Here is a 6,235-nt window from a genome sequence, read left to right as displayed (position 1 = left end):
TTTTGGGGAGTCCTAGGGGGGCTTGGGGACATCCTGGGTGGGTTTTGAGATGTCTTGGGGGGATTTGGGCAGTCCTGGGGGAGTTCGGAGCATCCTGCGGGGGAGCTGGGATGTCCTGAAAGGAATTTGGGGGAGTCCTGGGGGGCCTTGGGGGCATCCTGTGGGGAGGTTGGGATGTCCTGGGGGGAATTTGGGGAAGTCCTTCGGGGTTTGGGGGAGTCCTGGGGGTTTTCGGGGTTCCATCCCTTTCCTTGAGGAGGGATTGAAGAGGAGGAGGAGGGAGGGAAGAGAAGGAGGTGGGGAAAGAGAGGAGGAGGGAGGGAAAGGAAGGGATGGAAGAGGAGGAGGTGTGGTCGGGTAGGAGGAGGGCGGCGAGGGGGGATGGAAGAGGAGCAGCGGGAGGAAGAGGAAAAGGAGGGACAAAGGCGGATCAAGGCTGACTTGAGGGAAGCACGCTTTTGAGCCCTGCCTGTGGGATCATCGCCCCCACGTCGCGCAGGTGAGCGGGGAGGGAGCTCGGCCCAGATATCCCGGAGGGGCTCTGGGTTGGGGTTTTTTTGGGGGAGGGGGATGTTTGGAGAATGAATTAGTCCAAAGTTGAGCGGAAAAGGCCCCTTGGGGGGACATCGGGGGGTGCCGGGGAGCGCTGCCATTGGCGGGAGCCTCGAGAATCTGGGCAGGGGAGACTCCTTGGAGCCCCTGCAGCCCAAAGCAGAGAATGAGGGGAGAAGGGACCCCGGGAGCCCAAAAAGCCCCGGCATCCCGAAATGGGGAGAGCGAAGAGGGGGGAGCGCGTCCCTGGGGACGCCCTGAGGGGATCTCCTTGCCCTTGCCTGGGGCACGGAGGCAAATCCCATTCTATCCTTGTCCTTGCTCCCCCAGAGCAGGAGCTGAGCATGGAGAGCAGGGAGGACAAATGCCCGCGGCAGAACGTGGTGGAAGAGGCCGTTTCGAGCGGCTCCACGGCGCAGGAAGCCAACGGGGAGGAAAAGCCCCGGAGATCCCACACGAGGAGGGGCTGCAAACGCAGATGGCGGGGATCTGAGGGGGAAAGAGCCAGCCTGGGCCGGGAAGGCGGCCAGAGATCGAGCCAATTCTCGGAGCTGGTGCTCCATGAGCAGCTCCACGATAGGGAGAAGCCCCACACGTGCGTGGAGTGTGGGAAGAGCTTCAGGTGGAACTCCAAGCTCATCGAGCATAAGATGATCCACACTGAAGAACGGCCCTACGAGTGTGGGGAGTGTGGGAAGAGCTTCAGCTTCAGTTCCAGCCTGATCAAGCACCGGAAAATCCACACTGGGGAACGGCCCCATGAGTGTGGGGAGTGTGGGAAGACTTTCAGGACGAGCACCCACCTGATCAGCCACCGGATGACCCACACTGGTGAGAGACCCTACAAGTGTGGAGAGTGTGGACAGAGCTTCAGCCGCAAGTCCAACCTGATGCGGCACCAGGTGATCCACACAGGGGAGAAGCCCTACCAGTGTGGGGAGTGTGGGAAGAGCTTCAGGTGGAGCTCTGACCTAGTCAAGCACCAGATGATCCACACTGGGGAGAGGCCCCATGAGTGTGGGGAATGTGGGAAGAGCTTCAGCTGCAGCTCCCACCTGACCAGCCACCAGAGGACCCACACTGGGGAAAGGCCCTATGAGTGTGGGGAATGTAGGAAGAGATTCAGCTGCAACTCCAGCCTGGTAAAGCACCAGAGGACCCACACTGGGGAACAACCCTATGACTGTGGGGAGTGTGGGAAGAGCTTCAGCCAGAGCTCTGACCTGATCAAGCACCAGAGGATCCACACTGGGGAACGGCCCTACAAATGTGGGGAGTGTGGGAAGAGCTTCAGGTCAAGCTCTGACCTGATCAAGCACCAGAGAATCCACACTGGGGAGCGGCCCTATGAGTGTGGGGAGTGTGGGAAGAGCTTCAGGGACCATGACACCTTGATCAGACACCGAAAGATCCACACTAAGGAGAGGCCTTACAAGTGTTTCGAGTGTGGGAATAGCTTTCGGTTCAACTCTCATCTTGTCCTGCACAATCTGAGTCACACAGAGGAGAAGCCCTTCTTCTGCCCCGACTGCGGGAAGGGATTCAAGTACAACTCCCAACTCGTTGTCCACCAGCGAATCCACACCGGAGAGAGGCCCTACGAGTGTGGGGAATGTGGGAAGAGCTTCTCACAGAGCTCTCACTTGACCCGACACCAATGCAGCCACCGGTAAGGGAAGCCCTGCGAGTGCCCCGAGTGCGGGAAGAGCTTCGTGCGCTGCTCCAGCTCCATCCCCCACTGGAGGAACCACATTCCTTGTGATCCATGTTGGAAACACACCTGGCTGCTTCTCCTTTTGGTTTGGCCCTAATTTTTTTATCTTCTCCCTCTCTCTGCACTCCAGACGCCTAGAGGGATGGATCTGTCACCTCAAAACAACTCAAACTCCAGTGTAAACAGCTCAGTCTTAAAGGAAAAGAGCTCAAAGTGGCTTTTTCCCCGCTCAAAAAAAACTCTAGCATGCGATAAACTCACTCGATTCCACAGCCAACAGAGTGAGATGGGGTTGGGAGGAGAATGGGAGAAGTGGGATCCCAATTTCGACCCGTGGGATGGGGATTGTGTGGGGCTGGGTGTGTGAGATGTATTTGACAGCAAATAAAACTCTCAGACTTAGTGATTTCTTTCCCGTTCATTTTCAGTCCGTTGCAGTTCTGTTTGCAGAGTGCCGCCTCCCAGAGTGTCCCCTCACGGTTCCGCCCTTTCCCTGCCTCCTTTCCCCTCGCCGTTCCAGCCGGTTAGGGGGGAAGAGGAGGGATGAAGGCGGAGAGAGAGCAGCGATGGAAGGAGGAGAAAGAGGTGGGGTTAGGGAGGAGGAGGCGGAGAAGGGATAAAAGAGGAGGGATGGAAGAGGAGAAGGAGGTGGAGATAACACAGAGGGGCGGAAAGGGCGGTGGAAGAGGAGGAGCGAGAGGAAGAGGAAAAGGAGGGACAAAGGCGGATCAAGGCTGAGCTCAAGCGGCGGCGCGGTCGAAGCCCCCACGTGTGGGATCATCGCTCCCCCCATCGCGCAGGTGAGTGGGGAGGGGGAGCGATTGGAGGAGCGATGATCCCACAGATGGGCTCAGATATCCCGGGGGTCCCTGGGTTGGGTTTTTTGGGGGGGATGTTTGGAGAATGAAGAAGTCCAAGGCTGAGCGGAAAAGGCCCCTTGGGGGGACATCGGGGGGTGCCGGTGCCGTCCTGCGGAGACGCCCTGAGGGGATCTCCTTGTCCTTGCCTGTGGCACGGAGGCAAATCCCATCCTGTCCTTGTCTTTCCTCCCCCAGAGCAGGAGCTGAGCATGGAGAGCAGGGAGGACAAATGCCCGCGGCAGAACGTGGTGGAAGAGGCCGTTTCGAGCGGCTCCACGGCGCAGGAAGCCAACGGGGAGGAAAAGCCCCGGAGATCCCACACGAGGAGGGGCTGCAAACGCAGATGGCGGGGATCTGAGGGGGAAAGAGCCAGCCTGGGCCGGGAAGGCAGCCAAAGATCGAGCCAGAGCTCGGAGCTGGTGCTCCATGAGCAGCTCCATGATAGGGAGAAGCCCCACACGTGCGTGGAGTGTGGGAAGAGCTTCAGGTGGAACTGCGACCTGATCAGGCACCAGAGGACCCACACTGGGGAACGGCCCTACGTGTGTGGGGAGTGTGGGAAGAGCTTCAGGTGGAACTGCGACCTGATCAAGCACCAGAGGACCCACACTGGGGAACGGCCCTACGTGTGTGGGGAGTGTGGGAAGAGCTTCAGCCGGAACTGCCACCTGGTCCAGCATCAGTTGGTCCACACGGGGGAGAAGCCCTATGAGTGTGGGGAGTGTGGGAGGAGGTTCAGGTGGAGCTCCGACCTGATCAAGCATCAGATGATCCACACTGGGGAGAAGCCCTATGAGTGTGGGGAGTGTGGGAAGAGTTTCAGGTTGAGCACCCATCTGATCAGGCACCAGGTGACCCACACTGGGGAGAAGCCCTATGAGTGTGGGGAATGTGGGAAGCGTTTCGGACAAAGAGAGAGCCTGATCCAGCACCAGAGGACCCACACTGGGGAGAAGCCCTATGAGTGTGGGCAGTGTGGGAAGAGCTTCACCCAGCGCTCCAGCCTGATCCAGCACCAGCTGACCCACACTGGGGAACGGCCACATGAGTGTGGGCAGTGTGGGAAGAGGTTTCCGACCACCTCCAGTCTCGTCTTGCACCAGCGGATTCACACAGACGAGAAGCCCTTCCTCTGCCCCGACTGCGGGAAGGGATTCAGGCAGAACTCCAACCTCATCCAACACCGGCGCATCCACACTGGAGAGAGGCCCTACGAGTGTGGGGAATGTGGGAAGAGATTCAGACTGAACTCCCACCTGATCAGCCACCAGGTGACCCACACCGGGGAGAGGCCCTTCCAGTGTGTTGAGTGTGGGAAGAGCTTCAGCTGGAGCTGTGACTTGATCAAGCACCAGAGGACCCACGATGCTGAGAGGCCCTATGACTGTGGGGAGTGCGGCAAGAGCTTCAGCCACCGTTGCACCCTGATCAGGCACCAGAGGAGCCACACTGGGGAGAAGCCCTACGAGTGTTCCGAGTGTGGGAAGGCGTTTACAAGCAGCTCCAAACTCCTCCGACACTATTGGGTTCACACAGAGGAGAGGCCATTCCAATGCCCTGAGTGTGGGAAGGGATTCAGGCAGAACTCCCAACTCATCATCCACCGGCGCATCCACACTGGGGAGAGGCCCTACGAGTGTCCCCAGTGTGGGAAGAGCTTCTCCTGCAGCTCTAACTTGGGCAAACACCAACGGAGGCACCGGTAAGGGAAGCCCTGCGAGTGCCCCGAGTGTGGGAAGAGCTTTGTGTGCTGCTCCAGCTCCATCCCCCACTGGAGGAGGTACTTTGGGCACAGCCCTGGTCACTCACATGCCCTGTGATCCATGTTGGGAACAGACCTGGCTGCTTCTTCTTTTAGTTTCACCTTAATTTCTTTTTGTTCTCCATCTCTTTGCACTCCAAAGGCCAATATGGATACATCTGTCACCTCAAAACCACTCAAATCCCAGTAAAAACAGCTCAATCCCACCCTGGAAGCGCTCAAACCCACCTCAAAAAAACTCAATTCCACAGCCACCAGAGTAAAATGGGGTTGGGGGGAGACTGGGAGAAGTGGGATCCCAATTTGGAGCAGTAGGATGGAGATTGTGTGTAGCTGGGTATGTGAGATGTATTTGATAGTAAATAAAACTCAGACTTATGCTTTCTCTCCCGTTCATTTTCAGTCTGTTGCAGTTCTGCTTGCAGAGTGCCGCCTCCCAGTGTCCCCTCACAGTGTCTGGCCTTTTGTGCTGGCATTTGTCCTTGCACCAGCCCCCTGCCCACACCTGTTCTGCCCCCTTCCAGTGGGGCTCAGCCTTCAGCTCTGCTGGGTGTGCCAATGCATCTGCCTCCTGCAACCTGGGACATGCTGTCTCTGTTCAAGAGCATCACTAGATTTTATAGGGTGCTGGTGACTTCTGGTGTGCTTGAATCTATTGTCAGAGTGACATCAGCTGGGAAATGCTGGTAGTGGAGCAGGACTTCTTTTTAAGAAGTTACTTTGCACCCAAAAGTAAGTTCCCCCCTACAGTACATAGAAAATCACCTCAGTTCTTCCAAAATCAAAAAATCCTAAAACAATTGTAACTTTCCATAATCTGAAAGCGAGCAATGACCTCCCTCTACAAGAGCATTACCAAGATTAATATGCAATGAAGTTGTATTTTAATTATTTCTTGCCACTGTAAATTCTTCACAGATGAAATGAGAAAGAGTGAGGCACAGCAGCACAGCTGAGGGACAGAGCTCAGCACAGTGGAGTTCCCTCTTTTAGTCACACAGGAATGAAGCTTCAGCATCAGCTCTTATGGGGGCTGGAGGTGACAGTGGTCATACTGAAGGGCTGGCTGCTGAGAATGTTTCTTTCCTGGTCCTTCTGGTGATAGTAATTATATTTTAATTTACTATTAGGACTACAGGCTCCTCATTAAAAGGCAGAGCAGTTAAAACACAACACTACATCAATATGTTTATAATAATTGCTGTCACAGGCTGCCCACATGCATTACTATGCAAGAATTTCATATGATCAAGGCATAAAGGACAATTGTATTTCCTTCTGAAAGCTATCCAGAATTGCTGCAGACAAGTGGGAAATACATCAGGAGTTCTTCTGACAAGAAAGAAT

The 6,235-nt window shown here is 56.1% G+C and overlaps 1 pseudogene; it reads left to right on the top strand.

Moving 5' to 3' along the window:
• Positions 1-417: 417 nt before the first annotated feature.
• On the top strand, positions 418-4,968 carry LOC128933378 (zinc finger protein 850-like; annotated as a pseudogene).
• The last annotated feature ends 1,267 nt before the right edge of the window (positions 4,969-6,235 follow it).

This window comes from Melozone crissalis, unplaced genomic scaffold (assembly GCF_028551555.1).
Source record: "Melozone crissalis strain CALT ecotype California unplaced genomic scaffold, PUWL_Pcris_2 ptg000009l_1, whole genome shotgun sequence".
Taxonomy (NCBI): domain Eukaryota; kingdom Metazoa; phylum Chordata; class Aves; order Passeriformes; family Passerellidae; genus Melozone; species Melozone crissalis.
Note: the sequence above shows the minus strand (reverse complement) of the source record. Positions and strands in the feature narration are given on the sequence as shown.